This window comes from Centrocercus urophasianus, unplaced genomic scaffold (assembly GCF_019232065.1).
Source record: "Centrocercus urophasianus isolate 14NV4802_14NV808 unplaced genomic scaffold, USGS_Curo_1.0 seq_13, whole genome shotgun sequence".
Lineage (NCBI taxonomy): Eukaryota > Metazoa > Chordata > Aves > Galliformes > Phasianidae > Centrocercus > Centrocercus urophasianus.
In genome coordinates, this window is record NW_024884475.1 from 35,755,756 (window position 1) to 35,773,880 (window position 18,125).

Sequence of the window (18,125 nt, forward strand, 5' to 3'; positions counted from 1 at the left end):
AAACCGTGAAGCCCCTGTGAAAGCTCTAAATCACGTCTCTCATCGCCACATCCACCCTTTTCTTGAATACCTTTAGGAACTGTGACTCTGACTCCACCATCTCTCTGAGCAGCCTGTTCCAGTGCATCACCTCCCTTTCTGAGAAAAAACTCTTCCTGATATCCAACCTGAATCTCCTCTGGTGCAGCTTAAAGCCATTGCCTCTCATCCTATCACTGACTTTGGATAGATCACTTGCTCTGGAAACACAGGTGAAATACACTGTATAGGAATGTAAAGTACCTAGAGTTTACATAAACATGGAGCAGCAAAATGCAAAATACAAGGCATCCAGTTCGCGTTCTAGTGGGAAACACAATAACACTGTTAGAGATGAAAGCAAAGGAACAAAGAGAAAGAAAAGAAATAAAGGAATTTGTGAAAGTATCTAGGACATTTCTCTAAGGTTAGACCTACAGCTGTCCGGACCAACAAAGGCACCCACGAGTTGGACACAACCACATTCCCATTAGTGGAACACACACAGGAGTCTGCACACACACTGTGTGTCTGCTAGCACAGCAGGAGCTTAATCTGGAGGGCAAGTGAAAAACAAGTGAATTACACTTTTTAGAAGTACTAAGTCAATCACCCTGGAGAGTGGAGGTTCAGATCTACAGAGATCATTGTAAATCCTTTCAGATGAAGTAAATTTGTTCTAACCTACATAAAATTAAACTGTGAAATAATCTAGGAGAAATTACAAATCCGTGCATGGTTTATTCTTGGTGTCCTCAATTCAGCATCTACTCTGAGGCTCCACGTCCTGGCAGACATTCGTGCAGTCCCCGCCACTTCCAGTTCTTTCCCCACCACCACAGCCCTTTTAAAGAGTGAGGCACAGAATGCTCCCATACACAGAAACAGCACAGATGTTGGAACTAAATGGAAACAAGTGATTCAGAAAGGTCCTGGCACTCCTCCTTCTGTTACCCAAATGCAGTCCTTGTGCATGTTTACAGTACAACTGAACCATCTTAAACAGCTTAACATGTATTCCTGCTATGTGGCATGGTTCAGTGTTGGCTGTGCAGGGACAAATAACTCCTAAGGAGATTATCTTGAGCAGACAAACATAGATGACAGCCCAAAATTAAAGAAATTCTGTCTTTCATTTCTACTTAACATTTTGATTGATTTATTGTAAAATACATTTCCTTTTTCTTCAATCAACATCCCTATCAATAGCACTTAAATAAATATATGTACAATTCACAGAATTGTAGCATCATCAAGCTTGGAAAGGTCCGCTAAGATCACCCAGTTCTACTGTCAACCCATCTCCACCATGCCCACTAAGCCATGTCCCTTAGTGCTGCATCTCTGCATTTCTTGAACACCTCCAGGGACAGTGACTCCACTATCTCCCTGGGAAGCTTGTGCCACTGCATCATCACTCTTTCTGAGAAGAAATTTTTCCTAATACCCGACTCCTGGCATAAGCTTAAGGTCATTCCCTCTTGTCCTCTCACTGTTACCTAGAAGGCCAATTCCACCTCACCACAACCTCCTTTCCGGCAGTTGTGGAGCCATAAGGTCTTCCCCGAGCCTCCTCTTCCCCAGACTCCCAGCTCCCTTAGCCACTCCCCATAAGACTTGTGCTCCAGATCTTTCACAGTTTCCTTGCCCTTCTCTGGATGTGCTCCAGGGCCTGAATGTCTTTCTCACAGTGAGGAGTAATTCTTGCTGTAGTAAAACAGTTTTAAATGATTCAAAAAACTATTGGCTGGCACACAAAGCCTCACGTTGGCTGCAGTTTCAACCAACCATCTGAGGCTGTTTGTGCAGTAAAGCATATGTGCGTTCCAGCAGGTCCCATGGATATCCCCCTCAATAATGAGAAAGGGCCCCGAGGAAATGCTCACCCATGAGCAAATGTGTCCCAACTGATCTGCTCCTGACACCAGTTCTAGCAAGCTGTTTCTCAAGGGTGTTTGTTTTTTTTTTTTTTTTGCATGATGCAGAAGAAGCATGCCAAGAAAATATCCTTAACTGAGCAAAAGCTTCCTACAGATTAGGAACAGCAGGACAGGAGGGACTCAAAGAGAACTACACCCGAGGGAGGTTGCTCTCATCCTATGGTAGTTGAAAAGACATGGAGCAGCAGCCTGAGCAAGCTGTTCAGCTAAAAAGACAGCTAATACCTTTGGTTTCACACTCACTGGTATTTTGAACATCTATAATAATACAAAAAAACCTCCCAACTTTCTAGCTGTAATAAGCCAAGAGAATCATTGCCAGTTGTTAAAGTTTTCCTCTGATCATAATGCATTTATTTTTCCTGAGTTTTCTCACCATGATTTTTTTTCAGAAAGAGACTGTCTTTCTTTTTGCAAACCCAAATCATAAGTCTTTCATAAACTGTCCCCCAGAAAGCTGGGGCAGCAACTTGGCAGCAACTGAAAGGATTTTATTCTTGTGTAAAGGCAGAACAGTGTTATTTCTAAAGGAGTATTTTTTAAAATTTATTTTTAGAGGTAACATTTTTGCATTTAAATGTCCTTCTACCAAGTTAAAATGATTCCAAGCATCTCCACTCACCTGAGTATTCCATTTTAAATTTGGGGAAAACAGAGAAAGGGAGCAGGTAAGGAGAGAAACAATTGAAAAAAGAGAAATCTTGTTCAGAATCATGTGTTGATAAACAAATAATGGAAAAATATTTCAAATTTTCAGTGCGCAAGTACCTCAAGTTCCCAGCAAATCTGTCAATGACAGAATGGACAAGGAGTTGAGAACTTTCTTGGAGTCCATTCATAACCCTATGTTTGCATTTGGCAAACTGTCTCACTGTTACATCTCTTCCCCTTTAACATGAATATTATTCTTGTATTACACAAAAAGTATTGGTTTTTAACTGCTAATCTTCCAGCATTTTCTGTATCATCGGAACAGACATAAAAGTTTTCCAAAACTTGCAGAAAGTTATTCAGGTATTTTCCTGAAATGAAAACATTTTATGTAGTCTGAGTTTCTTCTGTATTTTAAATGACTCGCACTACTTTTAATAGCATGAATTTAATAGTTTTCATTATCTAGAGCCCCCTATTTTAAACAAAAAACGTAGGTGATAACATTCTTGTATTCATACCAGGCTGCTCACGGAGGTGACAGTCTTTGTCCTTGGAGGTTTTCAAGAAAGTGGTGGATGAGGCATGAAGGAACAAGCTCTAGAGCTGTCACAGGCGTGGCTTGAGAGTAGAACTAGACAGTCGTCTTTCCAATTTTAATGATTCTATGATAACAACATATATTACTTTTCCTCTGTGTATTTTCATTTTATACACCAACTATGCGTTGATTCTTGAAGGGTATCCACAATTTCTCGTAAGGGGGACACATTATTCAAGTTTATTCTAACTGATGCAGTTGTGACTTTTTAACACAATGGAGCTATTCATACTAGGGAACCACACTCTATGCTGGATCTCAAATAAATACACCAACTCAGCTAATGTGAATGCTAGTATTTCGCTGAAACTTTTTATTAGAATTTCGTCTGGGCAAATCCTTCATCACAGCTTCATCAGCCTTCTGGGGAGAGCAGAGATTCCTGTGGGATGTTTAAACCCGCCCAGGTAAGTCAAAATCCATCTCTTCCCAAAGAGAAGAGATGGATTCATCTGCAAAATTTTTCACTACCTATCCCTACATGTCTTTCCCCACTAATGACAACTTGAGCTGAAATGAAAAACATAGACCATGATAGTCTTGTCTTGGAACCTTTAGAAATAAAAGCAGCTTTCAAAATGCAAAGAAGCAAAAAGTAAGTTTCAGTGGAACTTCTAATAGGCTGTGAATTACACTTGCGCTTAATTAAATTACTGTACTGAATCCGGTTCTGAATTAAAGCGAGATACTCTTCTGTGTTTATTTTGTTTGGATAATTAAAGACAGTAACAAAACAGGTCTTTAGAGCTAAGGTAATCTGAAGCTTTAGCAATTAAATTTTTGTCTGTTTAAGCACCCAGCACCAGCAAACGCAGGTATAGGTGAATGTTATTCTTCAGCTGCTCCCCTCTACTATGAAAACAAAAGCAGAAAATTATTGAGAACCTATCTTACTCATCCGGAATAATCTGGGAATACTTTCTTTCAGGCCATTAAATGGTCTGTGTTCCCCCTGGTACTCGTTTTCTGGGCCCTCTGAAGGCAACAAGCAGGAGTATAAGCTATTTGCTTATTTAACTCAAGAAATAGGAAGATACGCTGAAGAGGTTGCTTTTTCTTGAGAGAGGGATAAAATTTTATATGGACTTTTATCAAACCCAGTTCTCATCTCTTAGGCTCTTCCTCACTGTCTCAGTCAGTTTTGAAGCTTTTCTATACCAAGTTTTTTCTAATGTGCCTTTGCTAATACCTCTATTTATCATCTACTACGTCTATCTATTTTTCCGACCCTCCTCTGCACAACAGCACCTTGCACGTTATTTCTGGTTTCATGGGAAGAACCCCATGAAGACTGGTTTTAATGAAGCAGCCTCTGCTCTCCCACAGGACACACAGAGGAATCATAAACCATTTAAAGGAAATGTTGCAGCAGCAAATCCTGAAAGGAAAACATACCTGGCTGGTTGAAAGGCTTCATAAAGTTTCCTGCATGATGTTATCAGAGAGTTCATCCATCCCCTGGAGGAACTGTTTCTTGTGCTACCACAGTCATACAGTCATTCTTGTGAGTACCAGTTGAAGTGGCAGTAAATAAACTATAGAAACGGAAAAATACAGGGCTCTTTCAAACTAGCATCCCCTCAAGATCAGGGAGGAGAATAATCACCACAGAGGAATCGTTGTTTATTGTCCCTTAGCCTTACAAATATTTATTGGAAAAACACAGACGTTGAAGGGATGGTTGAGAGGAAAAAACTTGGTTCCAAAGACTGCTTTCTGTGGCTTGATATTTCTAGTACTTTCTGGTCAAATTTCTTACTAGTGTCCCTTAGTTTTCTAAAACTGTGGAGCGACCCAACACCTCCTGATTATTGCACATACAGTGCACAGTCTCAGGATTATCATTCTCTACAGGTGCATTAATTTCCTTCCTTTTCCCATGTATAGACAAAGGCACTCCCTTTTCCCCAAGTGAGGAGTGCTGATTAGCAATGAGCAATGAGATTCAATTTATCTACAGGAGAATACAGTGTTTTTAAGAGAGCGATATTTCATCCAGATTTTTTCACTTCAATAACTCTTCAGAACTGCTTGGGTGTTAACCCAGGACAAGCAGTAGTCATTACATTACCGTGGAATCTATGTTTACTACTTTATCAAAAAAATGCTTGTTTTTGCATCCACAGTGATGAACATACTTTCCACATTTATCATTTTATTGGTAGCAATTTTAAAATGTGCATTTATCCAGTTATCAATTTTCCTCACATCATAACTTTTGGAAGTCTTGGTCACTGTTTTCAACATCAGCTATAGAGACATTCAGAGTAGTTCAAGGGCAGAAGGTGCAGAAATGAGTGCCTATAACATACTGTTCTTTCTGAATGTTTTTCTAGAAATAACATGCCTGTTCTAATATACTGGGAAAATACTACGCTGACTAATAAGCTTTGCTGTTACAAGGCTATATGAGCTTATTACTTTAAAAAACCTCTTCAAACACGTTTTATATTTGCTGTCCACTTTAAGAGTGTGAATTACCTGAGATCAGATAGAAGTAGATCAGATGGTCAAGATATGTTGTTTTATCCCACAGCTACTGGAGAAAACACATTTTTGTCAAAGAAACCATGCTGCCTGAGGTCAGTGTCAGAGAAATATATTCAGGACTCTTTACCTGAACCCAAGACTACCAAGCTTGACTATTCATTAGGAGGCACTGTAAATTATTCAAATTAATATGGGTCACAAATCTGCCAAAACCTTACTAAATTCTATTTATATGCATTATAAAATCTTTCCAATGTCTTGTGGAAAAAATTACTTTTCCTGTTAAAAACTTATTTGTAACATGGAAATGTTTTGTGAATCATATTTGTCAGCTACACGAAAGGCCACCAATTATATTACTCTCACGGCAAAAATTATGCCTTTTAGTGTTGGTACCCTAACAAAACTCATACAAGAATAAATCACTCCACCTAGAGAAAAAAAACAAACATTTGCAAATTGGATTGAAGCTCTTTTGCAATAAGATGCCTTTATGTCATTCCATTGCACATGAAAACAAAACACTGCTTTTACCAATTTAGTAATCAGTTTTGTTCAGTAGGTCCACAATATAACACAAAGCTGCATTTTTCTATTTCTTTCCCTAGAATACGTATCTATAGTGGTAGCATGATTAGAAGTTCTAAAAGTCTTTTACTAAAAGAGTCAGCATGGCTCTTTTAGATGGCCAGTGTTGTTTCTGTTTGCACTACATAAATATTGCCCATGAGTAGGGGCCCAAAACTTGAAAGAATCTCTTAAACTGCTGATTGTAGTCTTCTGCTACCACAGGTAGACAATTTGCTTTTCACTAATATCACAAAAAAAAAAACAAACAAGAAAAAAAAAAGCAAATGAATATATAGAAAACAAATAGGAGCATAGGATCTTTTGCTGTAGCACCTATCTTACCATTTTTTGGACAGAACCTTCTCATTTTAGCCAAGGGCTAAAACTGTTAGTTTCTATATGGTTGGTTAGGCATGTTATCTACCATCCTACCTGTTTCAGAAGATTCTCCTTTCATTCTCCTCATCTTCCCTGTTCACTTCTCAGAATACACTCTAGCTTGAATGAACCTTTCTTGCAAGTCGACAAGAAAAATGGCACAGCCATACAAGCATACACTTCCCAAAGGCTGCTATGTTGTATGCAAGAGGGTGTTTCTGCATAACACACACCAGCATCACTCAAGCATTTCACCTGCTGCAAGGAAGTCACCTTCTTCTTCTCGTACTCCAAGAAGAGGATGTTCTATTATTTTTAGACCAACCCTCACAACATTAAGTCATTATTTCACCAGTGCAAGGGCAATTCCCAGGATGCTCTGCTATTCAAAATGATCCCAGTTGCAGTATACAATTGTGGCTGGTAAAATACAAGAAAATCTTATTTCATTGACTATCTTTTTCACAACCTTCCTGTAAAATTTGCTAATTCTTGCTACAAGGATTACCAATCTACTACAGTTAATGACAGAGAATATAACTACCTCAGTATGGGACTTTCTGTGAGTTGTTTCATATACTGTGAGTCTGATTCTAGGTGCTTGATTTGAAGTACCTGAAGTCTTATTTTTCCATGTTAATAAGCACCACTACTCATAGGTGGCTGCTGGAAAGTAGCAGCAAACATCCTAGTGAGAGGATGAGTGCCTGGATCACGAGTTGCCACCCTGGCTAGCAGCACTGACATCTGCACTGTGCAAATCTCTGTTTACTGTATTTCAAACTTACAAAGACAAGCTCACTTTTGGCTTGAGACCAAACCCAACCATTTAGACTAAAAGCTGAATTTTTTTCAAGAAATGAGATTCACTGGCCACTTTGCTCTTTTGTTATCATCAATCATTTATTTTTTGCCAACCTTTTTCCCTATTTCAACCTCCATTAAGAGTAGCTAGTAGAGGTGGAGTGCGACTTACCCACCGAGACCACTGAGACTCTTCCCTCAGTATGTTCTTCAGTGTTTTAGAGCTTGTCATATATTAGAGAATTAATAAACTCTCATCTTCCCCTATTTCCTTTGTAAAATTACTACACTGGCTAATACAGTTTTGAGGCTTCTATAAACTTATAAATGCTGCAGTAATTTCAAGTGTTTGTGTGGTTTGCTCAGCTGTTTCAACATTTCTCACCTCAGCCATCTTTTCTCCCTGTGAACTCACATCCCAGAATAGCTCTGCATCAGTGAAAAACAACCATGTGATTGAAAGCATTTATACCTTTCATAATTAATGAAAAGGCTTGGGAACTTCTGTTCATCTTAAGACTAGAGGGAACTATGTTACTGTTGTCACAGGCTGAGAGCTGGGGGAGTTTGGTGTATAATGTGCTGTATGTAAATTTACCACAGAATCATAGAATCATTAAGGTTGGAAAAAACTTCCAAGATCATCTAGTCCAACCGTCCACCTACCACCAATATTTGCCCACTAACTCCTGTCCCTCAGTGCCATATCTCCATGTTTCATGAACATCTCCAGGGAGGGTGACTCCATCACCTCCCTGAGCAGCCTGTGCCAATGCATCACCACTTCAACTCCCAGGGATTTACTCTTGCCAGTTGTACAACAGAAATAACACCTATCTTGAGGTGTCTTCAGACTTCCCAGCAGAAATGCCACCTAAAGGCACACCGCCGTTACTCACTGCAACCTGCCAAATATCACAGTCACCTGGTACTATTCACAGCACAAATGTTCTTTCTGGTAGGGAGCACATGTCCCTTAACATGAGTGTAGAGGTGCTATGTGGGCAACCTATCTCAATGCTGTGCTGCCCTGAAAATTGTGGCCTGACTGTCACTTTTCTCCAAGAAATCTGCTTTGGGATAGCAGGACTGTAACTGTTAGACCTGAAGAAAAAGACTTTTTCCCATCAGTTCTGAGTAACTTGGTGCTATAGGGTAAGCAAATATCAGCAAAGGAAATGTGATATTCAGGTTATTTCTCAACACCACACTTCTGTTTCATGACACAAAATATTTTTAAAAGTGTCTCTTTGAGGAAGATCCTATCATCTAAGTATTATTTAATTTGGCATTCGATATTTTCTAAATTAATATCCACAAACCATTTTACTCATAGTTAACTTATTAAATCTACTGACAATCCTATCTTATTTCCACCTGCAAAAAAGGTAAAATTCATCAAGTATTTTCAAGAACATTGCAGATGAGCTCTGCAACAATTTCAGCAGGGACCTGCAGAATAGTAAAAAACAAACAAACAAAAAACCAAGCAAACATACAACAAAGAAAAAAAAACACAAATAAACAAAACAAAAAACCAAACCAAGTCTTAATAAATATTTCTAACAAAACAGCAAATTAGTCCTTGTAATAGCCTGAATCATTCACCCTTCTTCATCTGAAAATATCTGAGAAAATTGCCTGAAATTATGGCTGCTAGAAGTGAGCTACAAGTGAGTGCTTTCAAGCATCATCCTGGGATCTTTCAGATAGAATTTTGTCCATGAGATGACAATGCATCCCTTGAAAAATTAGTTCAATACATTCAGATTTCTCAGAAAGATACATTTTTAATTTCATGAATATTTCCTTAACCAGTGTGAACCTTTTACCTAGCACTATGCATTTCTGAAATACTGGACTGGTTTCAGTACTACACATGGTGGAGAAAAGTGCATCTAAATTGATGCAAGTCCAAAAAAACAAAAAGAAATTTATTCTCACTGATACATGGTATATCTGAATGCTAGAAAACACATCAATTAACAGCATGTGTAGAGACTTAAGCTTGAAAGTATCTGGAATGCCAACTAAACATGTCCAGCTCTACTACTTACCTAATATCTAATGCAGACATATATTGTCCAATATTTCCCCTGGCATTTTGTCTCCAGGCAAAACTTTCTTCCTTCTTCTTTTAAATCAGAATTTAAAATAAATAAATAAAATAATAAGAACACCCTCAAATCCACAATCACTATTATTACTTCTTCCTATAATAAAAATAATAAGAAGAAATGCCATTAACTCCTTTAGTGGTTCTCACCAGCATATATACTTCAACTTGTGGAAGACACTGCAGACAGCTATCAGAAGTATGTCACTGTAGTGCATCCAACCTTTCCATCCATGTGAGTTGGCTACAATAGGGACATTTGTCATATGGATTCTAAAAAGGAGAGGAAAAAATGAATTTCGACAGCTAAACAATTATTTCTCCAATATGACAGATTTTACAAAGTATTTTAAGCAATTCTAACCATTATGACCCCATTATCCATGCTTTGTACAGCTGTATTCCCATTTACACACTGCACTCCTAATGTAATTTCTGAGTAATTGTGCACAGTGCATTGAATCATAGAAAGATTTATACTATCTCAAGAGAAACCAGAGTATTGAATCTAACCATGGCTCTACCTTCCTGTAGCTGGAACATGGCAGCAACAACATGGCATGCAAGCTTTTCAGAGATCTGGGGAAGTTCTGGAAAGCAGCAGTCTCTTATGATACTGGATGGGATCAGCTTGCATCATTACACAGTAGAGAAGTATAGCAGAAATGACTTTCTTTTAAAGGATTACTGCTGGATATGGAGAGGTCTATTATTTTTGGCAGGTTTCAGGTGGGCTGTGCATAGGGAAAAGGCACCCTCCTTCTACCCAGCCTTGGGAGACAGGTCAGAATGCGTGTCTTCATGAAGAAGCACAGATGTGTCCTGTAGGAACTTAGAGACCGAGAGAAAAAAGAAACAACATTTTCCTCCACCAATATATTGGCATAAATATAACTATAATGCAATCTACTATCCTAGATATAAAATGAAATCATTTAAAAAGGACTGAATCCTCTGTGGATTTTCTCAGTGTATCAGCATGAAGCTATTTAGGCCAGATGTTCTAATAATTCTGATGCATTAGGAGATGCACAGCACTGTAGCCAAGTGTTAGCACACTGAACTATAATGCAAAACATGTAAAGACTTCCAAAGTTATTAGAAGTTTTCATTCTAACCACTTTGCTCCCTTAGTAGCTATGTTTTCTTTACAATATGCACTTATGCTTTAGGGCACACAGAACAGCTAACAACCCCTCTCATCCCACCAAAATCTCTGCATTCCCTGGAAGAACATAGAGGGGCCAACTTAGGACTGATATAGGAGCATTGCAGGAATGGAAATCTCATATCTGAACAACAATAGCATACTCAAGGCGGACAAGAGGCCAACAAGCCACAGCTGGGTACCACATGAGCAGGTGAAATAGCGATGTTGAGATTTTTGAGAACACCAAGACAGATTGTTTCACTCCTTAGTAATCAAGTGCATATGTAATGGATTTAAGTATTTGCAGAGGTAGTTTTAAAGATATTTAAGCAGGTGCAATTTCTACGTTGGAACGGTCTAATAAAGAGAAGTAACAGTAAAGAAAATATCACTGAATCATAGGATGGCTTAGTTTGGAGGAGACCTCAAAGATTACTGAGTCGCAACTCTCTGCCAAGGACAGGGCTGCCAACCACCAGATCAGGGGTCCCAGGGCCTCATCTAACGTGGCCTTGAGCTTCTTCAAGGATGGAGCATCCACAGCCTCTCTTCGTCGCACAAAAAAAAGGCAAGAGCATGTCCTTAGAAGGATGCAAGAAACAGAGCATGAAGAAATAGATAGGCACTATATAGAAGGATAATGTGGGGGGATACCTTGCCCTGAGAGCCCATTCAGAAAAATCCCTGTCACTATAAATTAATTACTCAGGAGCTGAATATATTTCAGAGCTCATTTCTGCACTGTCTACTTGCCAGGGTGTTAGCTGAGAGGTCTGTGACTCTTCAAGACCTTGTCAGCCTTAGAGGACAAAATGTGATCCAAAATTAACATAAAAAAATTACTGGGGTTTAGAACTTGCCATCACAATTCTTAATGCAATTTTTTCCTAGAACACACCTTACACTTCAGACAGGAAACCAGAACTGAGAGTTGCAGCAACTTCCATTGCTTCAAGTGGGGTTTAATCTATTTTCTTTCTTTTTTTTTTTTTTTTCCCCTCCTTAGTAAAATATGCTGAAGTTTCAGTTACACCCGAGCTTTCTCATGCTCTTTAAAAGGTAAGCAAATGTTTCCGGATTTACATATCAGGGCCATATACAGTGCACTGATGCAATCTGCCATAAGGTATCACTTCAACTGTTGATACTCTGATTATCCTCTATGGTAAATGGAGGGTTTGTTTCACTTCCACAAGACAAATGTCTGGTAATCAAATTTCCTGCATGCCACTTGCCAACTATTCTGTTCCTTTTTTTCCCTCATGACTACACAAAAATTTGTCATTAAACTGTATTAGGCATAATTACTTCAGTTCACACTTCCACCTGCTACTTTTACTCAAATATAATACGGGGGTTTAAATTATTCAGATGAGAAACCTGTATTTAAAAAACAGAAAAAGAAAAAAAAAAAAGAGTTTGAAAAGATAAAGCAGGTGGCAGAATTAGTCCTCCAGTGTTATAGAGCTAATCCCAAACCTTGCATTATTCACAGATAATTTAAACCACTCTATCCTTTTTAAGTTGGATACAGTCCTGGATAGCTGTTGGACAAAAGCTGATGACATCTGTAACTCCTAGATAGTTCTCCTCTCTTTAACAACCAAAAAAGCAAGCATTTAGCATGCTCTAGATTGTTCTATATTGTTTCTAAATTGCTGCTCTACAATTTTAAGTCTGGTTCTTGCATCATCCATTTCATCCTTATCTACTTGGCAGCTCAAAGGTTAAATGAAGCAACGATCTTACAACATTCTTTAAATCACGGTAACATAGGTGGTAATGAAAAACCTTAGTCTTGAACTCTCAAACTATGAAAATATTATCAAATAGCTATTACTGTCATGCTTACTCATGAATCACAGACTTGCAGACAATTAACAACTCGTGTATTGTAACAACTCTGAAATGCTTTTGAAAGCTTTGACAAAAAGAATGAGAAAGATTAATAATAAAAATGCATATTTGCCAGGGGTTACTCATTTCCTTCCTTATCACTTCTCGTCTTGTATGAGCTCTAATACAGAAGTACCTAAATGACTCTTTAAGAAACAGAAAGCTCCACTGGGAAGCATGCCAAAAATCATGGCCAGAGGCAGGCTTCTGTTGAGAATCCCATATTAATGTGCAGAAAAAAAACAGCTCCACCTGCAAAGGCTACCTAATCTCAGTTCTTAAAATCCTGTTCATGCTACTTCAATGGCAGTAGTTCTTGCAACTTGACCAAAATGTCCTCTGAGGAAAGAGGTTGTTGTCAGAGGATAAACGATTCAAAGCCACTACCCAAGCACCTGAGTGCTTCATGCAGATATTCCATGCATGTTTGTTACTCAACAAAAGCATTTGATCTCCATGTCAAATAAAATCCTTAATAGTGAAATAATAGCTTTAAAATTGTAACTATTAGTCGCTGAGATTCTGCAAATGCTGAAGTTCCTTTCTCTATGGAGCTATTAACTAGGCAATGTCTTTCTCTATACAAAGAATAGATAGTAAGGACCTTGTCAGAAACCATCGCTTGCATTATCCAATTCCTACACTTCATTTTGCAGAATTGTTCTTTTTCTATATCATTTTCACTGATGTTTAGCTATCTCCCAAATGGCTCAGAGAATCCACTTTGCTTAAGTAACTTCAGTTTCTTCCAGAATTCAATTGTTACAGAAAATAATAATAATAATAATAATAACAATAATCCTGATATTCTCTTCTTTGGCTTTGTATGTGAAACATGGGGACTTGAGTACTATATTTATGACTACACACAGTGAGAGAATCATAGCAAAATGCCTGCAGAGGAGAAACAACAGCTCCAATGGCCAAGTGGGGAGAAGCTAACAGAATAATATTTCAATAATAAATCACCCAAAACCAAATAAAATAAATCAATCACCACAGCTAATATACTGTTCTGTCCATTCCTTGTGCAAAGATCTCTTTTCTCAAAATTCTGTCATAAGAAATGTAACAAAATGTTATATATTGTTGTATATACATGTTACAAAAATATAATTCAAACATGTTTACAACTGATGCCAACATTATTAGCAGGCTTCAAAGCTCATGTGTTTGTTGTTTGTTTTTTGTTTTTTTTGATCAGCAAGACTATGACTGGTTAGTCCAGAGCCAACTATATATATTTTTAGTAGCTCTTAGGTTACTGCAGTGCTTCTTGAAATAAAATGTATCTCTACTTTACTTGTTTTCAAGTGCTGGAATTCACTGCTGAGTTGATGCAAAATTCATTCTACCAGACTTCTAGCTTTGTTCATAAAAATAATTTTTTTTAAAAAAAAGGATCTCCTTAAGTTTTGTATAAATAAGTTTTGTATAAAAAAGCAATGCACATGAAGGGAATGCCATTTATCATTGCAAAACAAAACAAAAACAACAACAACAAAAAAAAAACAAAAAAAAACAAAACGAAACCTTGTGCAGTGATGGGAGTAACTGCAGGAACCCAGTTTCAGTGTATTTGTAGTGGTTTAGGTGTAGCTGATCCTGTCCTGAGTGGGGTTACCTCTGCTCCTATTTTAAGGATACCTACCTTTTTTTCAGTGCGGGAAACAGCAGCATTAGACAGGTGAAGATGAGTGCTCACCGCATCAATGTGGATATCTTCCCACAAACTATTGATCTGTTTTGGCCACTCTTGGGACTTGAACAGTGTCATTTTTGTATTCAGCAAGGCAATGTTAGCATTCATTATAAGCGTTTACACTGCCAGCAGCTATTTTTGAGAGACTTCAAGATCAATTTTTGATGGATTAGTTGCAATATTAGATCTGATGTAGAACAGTTAAAGTTCCAAAATATTATTCCACTGTGGTTCCACAATACATCATAGCAATACACTGTTGCAATTATTTCTCCCAAATTCTGTTAGGGGTGTGGGTTATGAAATATTTCTAAAAGAAATGGGAATATAAGTCAGAGACATAGTATTTAGCCAGTTTCTTTTCTCTCAGAAACATCAACAGAGAGGGTTGACTTGACATAGCAGCCTCTCCTCACCGCAAATCCATGCTTACCATATTGTGAAAGACAGACTTGGCAGCCAAACACCACGTTATGACATGTCTTCATTTCCTCTTCCTTGCCCCTGCCCACTTAAGGATTTGGCAGATCCAGTAGGAGATTGCTCACCTGCAATATGAAATCCAGGACTGCCTTCCTGACTGCTCTGAGGACAGTTGTTTACATTCCATTCCCACCACTAATTTCTTCTTAGTACCCTTACTTTATCCTAGGAATGGCATCACTACTTTTCCTGGCTTTCCAAGCTGCCTTTCTTGACCCTTGCTCCCCCACTCCCAATTATTTCGTGAGCACAAGCAGCCATCCTTGTTCAGCATTTGATCAAACCCATCTACCAGATGCTCATCTGCTGTCACATGCAATTCATCCCATTTCAACATCTGACACAGTTTTTCACAACTATTGATCTACAAGCTCTGCACTGCCCCATGCTTCCCTTCCCATCCCCGAGTCTCTCTCCATCCATCTGTTTGTCACTGTGCCATGACATGTAATCATGACATGTGTCTTTCCCCACACAGTTCATGCAAGACACACAAACCTCCTTAAGGGACTCATCTCTGCCTTATGCCAAGCAATAACTAAAATGGGCTTGTCATCTGCATCTCTTACTCCTTCTAAGATGATCTCTCTCTTCCTCACTGTGTCCTGAGTGGACACACCTCAGAGCCAACACCAGCAGAAGGATGACTCCACTGACCCTCACTAAGGCTGCTGCACTGTGCAGAACCAGTCATACGAACAACTGTATTTCCCCAAACGCAAATACATTTTTAAGATCAAAACTTACACTTTGAAATTTGGCCCAGCAAAATATTGCCTTTTCATAATATTCCTTCAGTTCTTATGGGTTTTTCAAGGGCACCCCATCTTCTGTGCACACACAAGCTCTACAGGACGATGATTAATATGACCACATCAGATCTGCCAAGATCTGCTAGTACCTGCATGAAAGAACCGCGTTACAGAGTTCGCGTTGAGTTGGAAGGGACCATTCAAGATCATGTAGTCCAACTGCCAAACAAAAGAAATTAAAAGCAAAAACTCTGTCTCATGTGACACTTTCTTTCAAAATACAGTACAAACCATACATCAGCATAGCACATCAGCTACAACTTAGTTTGATTCCCTGGTTTATTCTCCCTGAAAGAGAGAAGACAAGAAAAAACAAAGATCTGCTTCTACAAAGATAACAAAGATCTACAAAGATAACTTCAAATTATTCTGGCCTTTAATAAAATAAAGGCTACATTTAAAAACAAATAGGAAAAGAGGCAACAATCTGGATGTAGTAAAATTTTACTCCCACTAAAAACAATGGGACATAAGCCCAGTAGACTTCATGATGTGTAACCGCTATCACCACGGATGCCATTTAGTTAGGTGCCATTCCCCTAGGAGAAAAGTACTAAAGCCACATACACTGCACAGCTTTCCAATGCAACAAATGGGCACTACAGGCAACCAATGGATGCATACAACAAAGGGAAAATTTCAAAACAAATACAAACCATGCTTATTTGAAGTTCAACATTCAATACAATTCTGTATGGTACTCATTAGGCAGGAGTAATCTCTGTGGTACTTTCTACAAGGAAAAAAATGAAGTATATTATGACCATAGAATTATTAAGCTTGGAAAAGACCACTAAGATTATCTATTCCAACCTCCAACCCATCACTACCACGTCTACTAAACCACGTCCCTCAGTACAAAGCAATGTTGAAACTGTCATCTGCTACATGCATTCCTTTGTTCCTGAACATCATTGCCTTAACTAGAAAGTATTTTCCTCTCCAAAGGTCACCTTCATGTTGCTTTCATTGCTACCAAAAGTATACATGCTGTTGTCCTAACTGAACAAAATTCACCAACATTGGAACGTGCAAGCTATCAGAGAGCTTATTTAATCACACAAAATGAAATAAGAATACAATTGCAACATTACTTACATCAGGACACAAAATTATCCAGTAAAGGCAAAAGAATAGGTTTTCTAGCTCACTGTCCTCATGAATGTGGTGAAATAATGCTCTGGGATCATGTGTGGGATCACATTTGCTGGCAGAGTATGGCAGACCTAAACCAACAATAAATGAGATATTTATTTATTACTTTTTCTTCTCTCTAAGCTGCCTGAAATAACAACATTGGTGACTATATACTATCTCTTTTGTCTGAACAAATGTCTGTTATGGAGCCAGAAGTGTCAGTATAAAAATCAGCATTCTTCCTTACATTTGGAAGAAAGCACCTCATGCCCATCTTCTGTCATCCAGTATTAAAATCCTTTGGATAACTTTTGAATGCTCATACCTAGGTTGTTGTAAATACAATAGCCTTTAGCATACTGAGAATGACATTCCTGAAAACTATAAATTATGTTTAATAGAATAAATAATCCCAAGTTAATAGTGGTAAGCAAGCAAAATGTAGAACCTGTCACTGTACTGAATGTATTGCTTTCATGATTCAGTGTATAAAGGAATTCAATTTCTTTAAATTTAAATTAAGCTGCCGCAAAACATTTAGGTTGTAGTGTCAGAAATACAAAGAATTCAGCACCCTAAGAAACTGGGCCCTACTTGGTGCTGAAATAAAACTGCCAGAGTTAGGGGGGTAAGCGCCTTTCTTTTGGGCAGCAAGTGCTGGCTGTGGTTAAGGAAATGATACCAAGCTACTCCACTCACCAGTACAGCTGCCTCATACAGGATGAGACTGAGAATGCAAGTAGATGGAAATGATCTGAGGTTACAGGTGTTCAGCATCTGGACAAAACCAGCAACTTTCAAACATGAGAGTTGCAAAACTGTGTCATATGTCTTTTAGTCTTCTGGGAAATAAAACATCTCATTTAAAACAATGGAACCCATAATGGATTTTTTGAAAGAGATCTGCAGGAGAGAGTTCCAGAGCATAATTCGCACCTACAACAAAAAGAGTTAGCTTTTACCAAATCTGATATAACTTAGTTCTCTTCAACTTCAGCATCCACATCTTTCAAGTGTATGCAGGTTATGTTCGTATGTCACTGTCTGGGAAATATTACACTTTTTCCAAATTCTTTTCATCAATCAGGTCTACAACACAGATTTTCCAAAGCAATATTGAAAACAGTAAATATCAATGAAACTAGTAAAATGTTGAAAATACAGAATTTTTTCTTTTCCTATAGAGAGTCTCAGTACCTACAGTGGCTATTCTTTGTGACAAAAAATATCACGTGCATTTCCTCTGCTGCTGCAATCACAACTGAAAAGCAAGACACAGTACTTACTGCAATTCTTAAAAACAAAAACAAAAAAAAAGAAAGAAAGAAAGAAAGAAAGAAAGAAAGAAAGAAAGAAAGAAAGAAAGAAAGAAAGAAA

At 38.1% G+C, this 18,125-nt stretch overlaps 1 long non-coding RNA gene across 2 annotated transcripts; it reads right to left on the reverse strand.

Moving 5' to 3' along the window:
• Positions 1-9,724: 9,724 nt before the first annotated feature.
• Positions 9,725-17,671, reverse strand: LOC122156934. Of its 2 annotated transcripts, none has more exons than XR_006167710.1 (6): positions 17,448-17,671; positions 16,710-16,837; positions 16,268-16,344; positions 15,547-15,700; positions 14,750-14,864; positions 9,725-9,841 (listed from the first exon to the last, which is right to left on the reverse strand). It is a non-coding gene; the product is annotated as an uncharacterized LOC122156934 (long non-coding RNA). The 2 variants fall into 2 exon arrangements; XR_006167711.1 differs by lacking the exon at positions 17,448-17,671 and adding an exon at positions 16,996-17,069.
• Positions 17,672-18,125: the final 454 nt, after the last annotated feature.